Genomic DNA, 13,666 nt, shown 5'->3' on the forward strand with positions numbered 1-13,666 from the left:
AACTATTTTCTAGATCATTGCATCTGTGACAAAGTATTAAAAAATCTATTACATGTGAAACTATGTTCTGAACCACTTTCCTGGCTCCTTGAGAAGAATTTCAGGTTATGAAATGTGCTTCACCTCACGGTTCCTGGTGGCAATGATAGAAGGACATTTGCAATTTTAATATAAGAATTGTGACTCTGCAGGTCCATTCTGCGCGCGAGTTCCCCATTCCTTTTCTACAGTACACACAGGCATTGAGCCAGCTGCAGTTCTCTCTCCCTCTATTTAGCATGGTATTGCCACAAAGTTAAAAAACCATGGCTCAGACTCCAAAACTCTTGACATTGCTTACAATGGGATTTAAAAAAAAAATTCCTTTTGGGTTTCTCATTTTCTTTTTCACTTCAGAGTGTTTAGGTGCATCTGAGTTATATTTTCAAGCTTTTATCTCCAGATGTGAGTGACAAATGCTTTTCTTTTTCTTTTTCTTTTTCTTTTTCTTTTTCTTTTTCTTTTTCTTTTTCTTTTTCTTTTTCTTTTTCTTTTTCTTTTTCTTTTTCTTTTTATTTTTATTTTTATTTTTATTTTTATTTTTTTTTTAGTGAAAGCTGATAGTCTCATGCAATTGCTTGCTGCTAGCTGTGGCCTTCAGAAAAACAGCAAACATCCCAAGAGTCAAAGTAAAGTATGAGTGTTGCTGAGATAGATAGCCATCAAAACTTCTCTGCTTTTTAGGCTTTTTATGTGGAAACTGCATTATCATGAAGGGCAAGAAAAAGTGTTAGTACGTCATGCAAGGCTTTATGGTAGGAATAAGAGGTACAGGAACAGAAGCTTTCTGATGAACAGAAGGCACAGAGTAGAAAATATGTTTCTGTCAGAGCCATCTGTTGTGGATCTCCCCAGGCTCAGCTGTGGATAAGGGTGGAGATCTCTGTAAGATGATGGAAGAATTATCTGTTGGTAGGAGTTTTTAACATGTATCTGTAGGTTGGAAAGTTATGTTACCAGTAATGGTAAAGTCCTGGCATTCTTGGATGAGAAGGTATGCATGTTCTGCTGCAGGGTCACTATATCAGCCAGAGATGATGCTGCTTTAAAATCAGATCCTTACAGAGTTACAACAGAACTGGCTGTTGAAAATCATCTTTGATCAGGTGATCATAAATCAGTTGAACAGGTCTGTAACTAAGGTTTTGGATTCAGAACGGCAATTTTTTGTGTGTGTGAAATAAGGCTCAGGGGAGTGAGTAGCTCAAGAATTCTAATGTGAAGGAGGCTTGGAGTTAATTTAAGTCAGAATTGTGTATTATTTAAGAGTTTTCTTGCGTACTGCAGGCACAAGGGGAAAATGGTAGGAAAGGGAATTTGACCCACCTGGCAAAAACAAGCACCCACAGAAAGTGTTTAAGAGTGAGAAGAAACCTGCCTCTAACAGAAAAGGAACTGACAGGGAAGTTAGGTCTCAAAGGTCAGAAAATGCAGAGATAAACATTCAAAAGCGTCACTGAGGTGCACCTCACAAAGAAAATTAAAATAGATAGCAGGAGATAGTATGCCCTCTGAAGTAAAAAGAGAACAAGAAGGTAAGAAGTGTGGGAACTGCTAACTGACAGATAGAAATGAAAGGTTAATCCAGGCATGGCCAAACAGTAAATGAATCCCATTCCCAGGATCTGGGAAGGGAATAGTGCTGGGATGTGAAAGAGGATGGCAGGGTGATGGAAGTCATCCTTTCCTGAGGCAAAAGCAAAGCGGAGGGCACATTTGCACCTCATGTTGCAGTCAGGCATGAAGCAGCTCCGCTGCTGCTGTGGCCTGGCCAGGGGGAGCCAGCTCCGGAGCAGGCACTGCCGAGGTGCGTCGGTGCGGCGCTGGCAGCGAGCTGACACGCTCTGCTGCCAAGGCCCGTGGCTGTGGAAAAGCAAACACAGCTCGCCTGCAGCCCTTCCACCCAGCGCTCTTCGGCAGCTCGAAAGGCCTCGTCCAGCTTCGAGACGTCTTTAGTAAAAGCCTGAAGTGAGGCTGGCTTCATCGCCCACTCGGAAATGTGGGAAACTCTGTTCCAGTCTGGGCAACCAGCAAGTGACACTTCCCCAGTCTGAAACTGCGAGTTAGGCAGATGGCCTTAAGCAAACATAAGAAATGTTATTGCAGGGTTTAAACATATTGAGAGGGGAAACCTGAACAATCTGCCATGAGCAGGGCAAACATTTCAAATAATTTACTGGCAATAATCCTGACCACATCTTCTCCTCCACTGCTGTGTTGGGTGAGGTGAAGTGCTCACTGGCTGCCAGGCTGATACATAAAATGGGGTAGTGAGAGGCCCGGAGAGCTAGTGCTTTCCTGCTCTATAGAAACTAAGGCAGCTGCGTGTATATTAAAAACTCCGCAAGTCCTGAGCTGTCAGAGCCCTGCACATGTATCTGAAAGGCAACCCAGTCGACTCCCTCATCCAGCTGAGAAGCCGATGGATGTGTGAGCTGGTCCCTTTGAGCTGCTCCTGCTCATTTTTTGGTGGGTGAGCACATCTGCTGTCATTGGTCTGCAGTCTGCACTCTCTGCTCTCTAAGCCTGCCCTCAGGCTGCAGTTTTGTCCCACTTCTGGCACGCCCTGGCCTTTAGCCCTGCCTTTCCCAAGAACCCTCCCAGCATTCACTAGTTTCGGAAAAGCTGCAAAGACAGCCAGGATCTGTACGGAGTTCTTGCCAGTACGGGGAGATTTTTCTGAACACTTTGCCTTCATTAAGAGTCTCTTAGGGTCTTTGAAAGAAATGGTCCCAATACTATTGAACCTGTATGTTTGTTAAACCTATTAAAGATTTAGTGAAAAAAAAACCCACCCCAAAGCAAAACTAAGAGTGGGTGATGGCCCAAACATTGCTTCTCTCTATCCTGACACTTCACCTGCTCCACAGGAGATGCTGGCAGAGTGCTTGTCTTCTGCTGGCACGTCTCTTCCTGCCACCTCCAGGGAGAAACATGCTGCTTCATGGCATGAGCAAATGAAAAAAGAAAGGAGTGGAGGAGGGAGATATAGATAATCACAGCTCAGTTGGATTTTGTCCTATATAAACCCCAGATAAGATTTTAGGGAATAAATAAGGATGAAAGAGCAAATAAAAAGTTGACTGAATCTACCTAGATTTAAAGAAAGTGTTGAGACAGGGTGTGTCTCACAGGAACTAATATTTGATTAAAAGATGACAGAGGATTAATTCTGACATTATAGAACAGAGGAGGTTGCTGAATTGCAGGAGTAGAGAGCAATAGTTACATTCTTTGTGAGGGCAGCCTTGGGCCCAGTCTGGTTTGATGTTTTCCTTCCTGACCTTGGTGAAAGTAGATGTGCACTTACAAAATCTGCAGACGACACAAAGCTGGTATGTACAGCTAATACAGACCAGAGGAAGACTTGATTATTATGCAGGAAAAATTAGATGACCTTGTGGAACAGCAGAATAGAAAGACCATGAAATTTAATAATCCAAAGTGCAAAATCATGCCCTTGAAGACTAATCACCAGAACTTTTGCTGTAGGAAAGGTGTTCATGAACCAGAGGAAGGAGAGATGAACAAACTGATTGACCATAGGATGGCCCCTCTGTGCTATATGGCTGTGAAAAAACCTAATGATTCTCCAAAATGTACCTGGTGCAAATTTGCAGCAGAGTTGGGAAGGAATTAGTAGCAGGGTAAAACGTATTGAGCTCAGAAGATCATGTGCGTTTCTGTTCACCTGTGTTCAAAAAATACTCAAAACTGTATCAAATGAAGAGAAAGGCAGATATGTACAAGTAGGAAAGATCAGACAGGGTAGCAGTGATTACCATTTCTGTGTCATGTGCCCTTTATTCTCCTCCCTCCCTACAAGCTTTCATACAAGATTTGCTTCTCTGTGTTTATGTTGCCCTTATTGAGTTATTCCCATCCCCTAAGGGATATTCCAGTCACCTGAACAGGTGAAGAGGTGATTTGCCCTTTCCACTGATGTATAACTTACAGGGGAAGGGAAAATATTTACCTTCCTTACATTTATTAGAGGTTGGCTACAGTAGGATATTAAGGCAAGCGTGTAGAGTTTTATCATAGTCCTGGGAAATCAGCCCATTCCTGTCACTGCACCCTCTTCACCTACTCAGGGCTGAACTAACCCACAGGTCTGAGCAGGAGTGATGGAGATGCCAGCAGTGTCCACGTTGTGGGGCTGGGTACTGGCAATGACAGCTCAGTAACCACGTGCTGGTGCATCCACACGCTGCTCTCTCTTGCAGCCCTGTTGCTGAGGCGTCTCTTTGCTGGACTTTGCTGAGCTACCCCACATTTACATCAGTGCAAGAAAAAAAAAGAGGCTCGAGCACAGAGTAAGGGTTTCAGTGCACCCCTGACATTTTCCTCCTCTTCATTCTGCCTTTCATGTTTTCTGCACCCATTTGGAGTCAGAAAAAGGGAAAGAAATTCTTCAGTGGATTGGCCAATGGGAGCTTTCAGCAACCCACTCCCATCAGCACTGTAATCTGTGAAAAAATATCTTGCAATAAGGACAGGCTGTTCATTTTCCTCTGTGCACAGTTTGGCTCGCCCCGTGTAAGCAGAGGCTATCTTTAGCATGCCGTCGGTCTTTTTTATGAAGAGATATAAAAGCTCCCGCAGCAGGAGTCCTCTGGCTCTGAGACTGGGTGAAGGAACGAGGCTATGACAGACTGCTTAGCTGGCCCCACCGTTCAGAGCCATCTGCTTGCCAAGAGTTCTCAGCTATGAAGAGAGAAGCAGACACTGCCCTTCTCAGCGGTGGTATGTCACCGTATGTATTAAGCACTACGCAGACATTAGGAAGGGTTCAGATAAAATGAAACCCAAACAGTATAAATAGATGAACAGAAGATACTTTGTACTATCTGCTATTTTAAAATAATCCCTCTAGTTGTAAATAAGCAACAAAATGTGGCAGTTCTCTCCCAAATGCAAATCAGCAAGGCTCTCCCATAATTTGTTCAGACCCCATTAATGAGTATAAGCAGTTTAAGCAGTTTGTTTTATGGCCGTATCTCTGCAGTTGCTTATGCTGAACATCATTTCCTCTCCTGTTGTTAGCTTTGCAACAAGTCCCAAGAGTTATTTACAGACACCTTAGTATTATCTAATTTAACAGCTTTGTGTTGTCAGCAGTTTTGCCATCTCATTGTATTCCCTCTCTTCCTGGTCATTAATAAATAGATGGGGCAGGAGAAAGAGTGGAATTAATCCCAGCAGTGATCCTCTGGTACAGTCCCTGTGGCATCGCACTCTTACCACCTTTTCATCACAACCATCTGCCATTCATCCCCATCCTTTTCTCTCTCTTTAACCTGTAACAAAGACCTTATCTCCTAACCCAGGGTTATGGAGTTTCCTTAAAAGCCTCATGTGAAAGATATTACCAGATGTCTCTGTAAATGCATATCCCGTGATTCTCTTTTAGTCAATATTTTGCTAACTCTTTATAACATTTGAACAGGTTAGGAAAGCACAATTTATCCTCACTGATAAGTATATCAATTTATCTCTGCTGATCTGTGCTGACTTGCAATTTACTCATCCTGATTTTTTCTCTCTGTCCTACATATCACCCGTAGGTGTTTTATAAGTATTTTAAATAATTTTCTCAACTATTTTCCCCGTTAATGAATTAAGATTCTCTAGATTTCAGTTCTGAGGGTTAGTCTCAAGAGCTATTTTAAAGATTGCTACCGTGTTGGCCATTTTCCAGCCACCCATCAGAGTGGCTGTTTTAATGATGAATTACATATCTTTAATGATAAATTATGGTAGGTGAAATTGTGCTTCATTCTTAGGATTTCCTCAGAATCTCCAATGAATTCCATTTGGTACCATGAATTATTAGAAGTAACAACTGGAGTTGTTACACAACTGATATTTTTAATATCTTTTATGCAACAGGGCTTTCACATCATTACATGTAACTTCAGAGTAAAGATTCACCCCCAGCCCTTCTTTTCTGTCACCCACATAAATCACTTACCTTCACTGCAATCTTTTCTCACCCTGTGCTGTCTTCCTTTACTCTTAGCAGTTTAGTAAGCCTACGTATAACAATCAGCTTTCCATATGTGATTTCGTCACTTGTTTGTCATCACATCAGTCAAATGACTGGTTTTGAGTACATTCTGAGCTTCATCTTACTGTATGAGTTGTATTTTGCCTGCCAAATCTTCTATTTTTTTTTCATTGCTTTAACTGTGTATCCACTCCTGAAAGATGCTTTGGGGATCAAAATTAATCCTTGAAATTTACCATTTAATTATCCTGTGCTTTCCCTTGTTTCTTTGTTCTGAACTGTGGAGATCTGCTAAAGCACAGGTTATAAATAGCTTCCACTCTGAAGTTATGAATCACATTTTTAAAAAAATAGTTATTTCTCTGGAAGAAAAAACCCTCTTTAAATGCTGATATTTTATTTTAAAAATGCTGATACTTTGCCTAAATTATTTAGCCTGAATACTATTCTATTCACCCATACTTGTAATTCTATCAGCTTCAAGTTAAATACTCATGTAAATAGGGATATCATAATTATTCTCATCATAATTACCATACTTGGGACCATATTCTCTGAACCAAACGCTGTCGTTACTAAGCTAATGAACTCCATTACACCTAGTATTTCTTCATGCTTAATCATTTTGATCCACAGGTATGTGGTGTGCTTACAGCACTGGATTAATTTTTCTAGGATCTAGAATTTGTGTGCTAACAGTTAGTTTCTTTTACACATCCTGAGTTTCCCTCAATGGCTTAGGTTGCACACTTTAACTCCTACCTTTACTCTCCTCTAAAAAAGCTGATCGTCATCGAATTTTGCTATTCCTTTCTAATAAAAGTTACATATTGACAGTTGCTTCATTTCTTCCCAACCTGGTACTGGTTTCTCAGCCATCAGTAACCTCCCCCCCTGCATCTCTGTACCTTTCTGTTACACACCTGTGATTTACCATGCCTGGCTCCTGAATCCTCCTCCCCATCCAAGAAGAAACCACTGATGTTATTTATTTTAGATCGTTAATTTATTTCTCAAGGTTAGAATTCAAAACCAAGAATGCAAGGAATTCCCAGCTTCTGAAATTGTCTTTCCATCAGTGGTTACGTACTGAAGCTGTTGACTGCCAGCTGACCCCCCTAACTCCCACAGTGAAGCACGTATGTTAAAACACAGGGTCTCTAGCTTTACATGTGCTTGAACAACTAAGGAGTAAAACTGCAAGTCATGTTCATAAGAAATGTCTAGTGCTCAGACTTTTGAAAAACAGACCACTTTTAGATTAGGACTAATCAAGCATTTTATGGTGAAACAATTTTCTGCTAGAAATAACTCAAGAGTTGGGTGCTCACTAGCAATAGAGATAAGCCAGGATGAAGCATATGTAATCAGATGAAACAGATACTTGAACCTGGTCCTCCTAGCCCTACAAGCACTTTTACTATTGAGGGGACAAGGAGTGGGATCTAAAATATGTGTTAGAATTTGTCTATAGATGTTAATTTTAAAGAAAATATGGGCCCAAATCTTTTGCTTCGGTTTTTTTTGTTCAAAAAAGGGAATAATGGAATTTATTTAGTAGAATGTCCTGTAATGATTTAGCTATATTAATTAACAGAGATTTTTTTTTTTTTTTGGCTTAAAAAGCAATGCTGAGGTTATACAAATTTTAAAATGCACCGTGTACATTTACACTATGGAATTGCAGATCGAATTTATTACCAGACTGTTGGTTCTAGGTCTTTGGAATTGTTTTTTTTTTTTTTTAATTACATCTGTACGACTGACCCAATGAAGAGTGACCAAGGCGCAGAGTGGATTTCTTCTTCCTGATGATGCAAATCAGGTCTCCCTTCATCTGCAGGATGATTTGTTGAGACTGGCACTGGGCATGTTTAGTCACTGCAGTGAAGCACGGTTCAGAAATCCCCAGACTTTGCCATGCCAGAGTGCAGCAGTGTTCAAATTTGCTTCCTCAGGTCTGGAAGCCACCCCCCATGTCCCAGCACCACAACAACTGAGCTAACAAGTCTTTACAGATCTCCCAGCAGAAGAGGCTGATACGGCTTAGGTGTCTGCACCAAAGTGTAGACAGGTTCCTCACCACCCAGGTTGTTGTCTTTCTACATTTTTCTCTCTAGGCAGCAGAAATCCAAGGTCCTTTAAGAATTTGAGTTTGGTCATGTGTTAATGCTACTACACAATGCTACACTACTTAAAAGCCTTCTTAATTATGTGACGGACTGATAAAATCATTGAAGCTATTTCAGTTTGCCCAATAAATATGCCTTCAGGCATGAAAACTGTACAGATCAAGTTTGAAAAGCCTATTATTTGTCAGGCGGTGTAAGAGATCCTGTGATACTTTCTCTCCAGATATTGCAGAAGTAATTAGACTATGCCAGGAACTGTTAAATTTGTACCTTTGAGGTCACAAGCACATTTTAAACTGTTTTCCCCCCTCTCTTTACAACGCAAAAGCCAAAAACTGGCTTTGCTCAACTGAAAACTAAATGAATGTATGACAGGTATTAATATTCTGTTCCACTGCAGTCCCACTCATGATACACCAGAAGACTGGATTTCTCTGAAATTATCTGTGCTGGATTTGGGGAATTTGTTGATATGACAGTTTGTGCTCACAAGAAGGAAAGCAGCGCCCAGTACCACAAGTGTCTGCTGTTCTTTCTGAGTGAGCTGGGTCTGGGTACAGGGTCTGGATCTGTCCCTGATCCAGAGTCACCTGGAGTGTGCCACCACAGCAAGCTATAAACGTCATCCCTTAATGTCTGTGTCAAACCTGTAAGAACAGCATGTTCTCTGAAATGGCATCTGCCTTCAATGAAAATAAAGTCTGTAGAATTCATCGAGCCTCTCGTGGTCATTAAAGAATTCTGCTGTCAAGTATGGATTTGCTCTGTTTTGATTCTCAGCTATTGGATTTTGTTTTCCCTTTGTTTCCTACAGTAGGAAGCCTTCTACTATGAGAAATCCTCTCTACGCTTTGGTACTTGCAGATGGAATCACCATATTACATTAGGTGGCAGAAGAAGAAAAATATGGCACCCACCTTCTTCGACGGACTCATACTCCAGCCAGTGTCTGGCTCCAGTGAGGGCCGTGTAGATTTTTTTCTTTATCACAGGAGTAAAACATACCAGATTAAAGTCTTTCTGTGCCAGCTTTGTTATCATAAATATTTGTGATGGATAAGCTGACCCATTCTTTAACAGGGGATAATACTTCAGATGGCAAAATGATCAAAACACAGAGCACATTTAGGTCAAGGTAATTTAACTCTAATCTTGCCTAATTGTTATTGCGGTCTGGGCTGACAGAACTGAGATAATTAAATCCTGATCATGAACTACCCTCTTCTTCCTTCATATGGTTCCATGCGCCAAATACAACGCCAGCCCTCCTAGATGACATTTTCTGTGAAACGACATTTTTAGGCATCATAATGTGTGAAGGCTGCCAGCAGGGCAGTCTATCACTTCCACCTTACATCAAAGGGATGTGCACCCTCTTGGAAGAAGAAAATAAAGCTAGTATAAAAAACAAGACTTTAGCAAGGAAGGTTAATGTGGGCAACTTGCAACTCCGAAGATTCTAAGTTCAAACTTGGGAAAAAGAGAGCACAGCCTGCACTTCCAGCCTTTCTTCCTTGCCCTTGAATCAAACAGGAATCTTAGGGAAAACTTCTGAAAAATGCCTTCTTCCCTACCTCTCATGAATGTAATTGCCTCCCTTTCTCTTTCTGCACTCAGAAGAACACTGCTCTAACAACCACCTTGTAATTTCCACCACTCCTGGTGCTACTTCTCCACTGCTGACTGCACCAGCAGAGTTGCCAAAGCTGCAACCTCAGGTGCAAGACGTGGAGTATCCTCAAGTGAAGACGGTACAAAACCGCAGGAAGACATGAAACTTGGAGAGACATAAAGTGTGTTCCTTAAATAGCTATAGCCTTTGTTTCACAGCTCTGTTTTCTGATGGTAAGTAATTTTTGCAATTACAAGTGGGGCAATATCAAATCTGTATGAAACATTCATAACTGTAACTAAAATGGGTGATGCCTCCTCAGCTGATGCGTGCTTGAGAGAAACGCCTTTGATGCCAAGGCTTTTTAATCGGGCTGGTACTGTCATGGTCGGGTGTGTAGCTTAGTCAGTTTGACAGTCTCTACTGGGTCTTTGCCAAGTGCTGTATTTAAATCCTGTTCTCCGAGGCTTTCCTGGTCAGAAAAGCAGAGCGCATTTCTGAGACGGGAAACCTGCGGCGTGCAGGATGCTAATACAAATACCAGCTCTCACCTAGGGGAGGCTGCAAGACTGACAAATTGCAAAGAGGAGATGAGCAAAGGAGTAGGTGTGCATACACGATCATATGTGAGAAAGGGGGAAAGAGCGAGAGCAAGCTGCTAAAGGGCAGAAAGCATTTGGGGAATCAGGAGGAGAAACCTGTGCAAGGGGGGGGGGCTGTGAGGAGGCTAACGAAGCAGCAAAAGTAAATCGCCTACTTTATAGTGACAAAGAGAGGTGCATATGTGTTGGAGGGAGAGAGTGGCACAGGAGAAGTTCCCAGATCTGGTCAGGAAGCTGGCAAGAAACAACCTAATAAACACCTGAGGTTTATTCAAGAACAGCATCTGAGCTTTGTTCCTCGCTGTTGAAGCCATCATTTAGAAAACAAGTGAAAATGAGTTTGGTGGTCTCACCTTAGTCCCACATGGCATTTTACACATCACACAACAACTGTACGGTTTTTACATACGACTGTTTTCATAGACGGAAAATCTGGATCATAATGATGTAATGGTGCAGACAAAAGTCCACATTGAAGAGTATTAACAGAAACTGCTGCAGCATAATTTGCCTGCATTTTCCCCGACTGTAACTAATAAAAGCCCTCATCCCCAGCAGTATCAAATTTACTCAAATTAAAAAGCTGCTTCTCTATGACAACAGACTATTCTCCTTGTTCCGCTTCAAAAAATATTAATTATGGAACATCATGTTTTACAAATATTTTTCTGTATAAATGCAGCATTAAAGCACTATAATGTTGAGTAAACAACTATGTGTGTTTTTCAATATAAGGAAGACTGTTCTCTGTACTCTCAGGAAAAAAGTTGCATCAGTGTTTCATAAGTAGGTCAGTGACAATTCCTTACGTATTTCTTAAATTCACATGGACTCTCCAGGTTCGGGCATAGGAATACATGGGTAAAACTACTGTGAATAAAATATTGATGTTTTTCTTTAAAAATAAATAGACGCAGAGTAGCTGAGTAAGAGTGCAGGGTTGTCATCTGTGTGGTTTAAGAGCTTTATCCAGTTCAGTTTATTAGCATATAATTAATATGAGCGTAATTAACATGAGATTCCCTTTGCATGAAATCATTCATGAATTTGGGGCTTATAACACATCCCTTAACTCCTCTTTTGACATGAAGATTGTTGTGAATATTAGTCATTACTCAGAAGACCTCCCTATTTTTTAGGATCTAGTAGGGATTTTGGTGAGGGGGGATGTCACTATCATGATATCCATTCAATCCAAAAATCTCGTTGAAATTGAAACACTGATGACTGGAAGACTGTAAGCCAGTTGTGTTACAGAGCATCAAAGTTGTGTCACACAGTGTGCTTCTGCTGGTGTGACTGAAGGACGGCAGGCTCACCTGCCTGCCAGGCAGGGACATCACCTCCAGGGCCATTCCCTCTTCCAGGAGATTTGGTGGCCGAGTCCAAGGTCAGCTCCTCAGAAAGTCTTTTCATTTATACTTGGACAAACTGTATGTGGGATACTGTTGACACGTGCGTTGCTGTGGAATTAAAGGATGTCATTTCATCCTAGAGTTTTCATAAAGAGAAAGTCGTTTCACTGTAGATGTGGTAATACTTGTGACCAGGTGGTATTCTAAAGGAAGTCACAGGAGAAGTCCCATAGCCAGTGCAAAAGATTAGCCTTGTCTTCTGCAGATGTTTCCTTGAGTAATCCCATCTCTAGCATTCGTAGAGATCAGAACTGTCCTAGCTCACAAAAAAAAAAAAAAAAAAAAAAAAAAAAAAAAAGATACCTCTGAGATATTTAGACTCTGGAGAGTCTTGAAAATTGCTGAGACATAAAAGTTAGTATCTGAAATCGGCTTCTTTAGACAGAGACCTTATTTAATATAGAAAGCACTGGAATATTGTGCTTTCATCAATACACGGTTATTATAAATATGTATACGCTGTACTTTTCTCATATATGCTGCACCATTTTCTTAGGTCTGGCACCCTTTGCCAAGTGTGGAGTAGATTATGCTGAGCCTCAGTATGAAGTGTATGTGTATCTCTCACCTAAAAGACACGGTTTCCATCAAAGGGAAGAGCATTCCAGCCAGCTGAAGGTATAAAACACATTTTCTTTTAGGTATTTCCATAATATCCAGATTTAAGAAGGGACATGCCCATAAAGAGTGAGAAACTGCATGTTTCTAGAGTGATCAGAAAGTGATTTCATGGGTAGAAACATGTATTAGGTTTAGCCAACTATTTGAGGGATCTAATCATCAATATCATATTCCTTGTATGGGTAGAAATTCTCATTTTATTCCTTGTATTGGTAGAAACTCTCATTTTGCTGTTCATTTACTTCTTGGTTAGCTGAATTACGTCACATCTCACATAGCAGAAACACAGCTCTGTGTAATGTGTGTAATGTCTGCCCTGGGCTCAACATAGATAAGAGGGAATAGATAAAGAGGTTGGATGGCATTTTGAGTGATTTTTCATGTACGAGACATGAAGATGAGTGGCCACTCCCCGGAGATCTATTGAGAGAGAAATGGATTATCAAAGGGGTGGACTCCTTAGTGGATTTATACACTTAGTCCACTCTGGCAGCCCCAGCTAATGGAAACTGTCAGTGTCTGCCAGCAGATGCAAAGAACTCAAGGCAGATGGTTGCCTCTTTTGGATTGTTCCCTCGTGTGCCTGACTCAACTGGTGGTGGGGCTTATCATGCACCGTTATCGCTCTGGATTTTGAACCTATTTCTTCTTAAATTAATTGCTTCTGGTTCAGTTATCTGTAACCAATGTGATTGAAATAGCATGAAAACAATCACTGACATGCGGCTGTTGTCCATTAAGCCCCCCAAGGAAGCGTATCATTTGTTGGACTGCTCTGGCAGCCAGTGGATTTCATGAGTTCGGAAGCACAATCCCACGTCACCTGTGGGCTAGAGACAAAGTTTTGGTGCAGAAGAGGTGCTAGGCTGATTAGGATGGGCATGGGATGTCACTATCTCTTCTGCCTATGCAAGATGTAACATCAGGGACACCACGTGACCAGCTACACAGCTGGCATGAGCAGCAGGATTCCTTTTTCGGTTTTCAGACCAGTTGCAATGGGAAGTGGCTGTAGAAGCACCTTTCATGGGGCTCTGCTGGCTCCACCACCTGCAGAAGGAGCCTGTAGCTCTTCTGAGGGTGACATGGGTGGCAGGGCACACTGGAACTGCATTCACAGAATCACAGAATGTTAGGGGTTGGAAGGGACCTCAATAGATCATCTAGTCCAACCCCTCTGCCATTGCAGGACCACCTACCTGCGCTGTGGATTTGGGTTGAGGGATGGATTGCAT

Source organism: Leptosomus discolor, chromosome 1 (genome assembly GCF_034619465.1).
Source record: "Leptosomus discolor isolate bLepDis1 chromosome 1, bLepDis1.hap2, whole genome shotgun sequence".
Taxonomy (NCBI): Eukaryota; Metazoa; Chordata; class Aves; order Leptosomiformes; family Leptosomidae; genus Leptosomus; species Leptosomus discolor.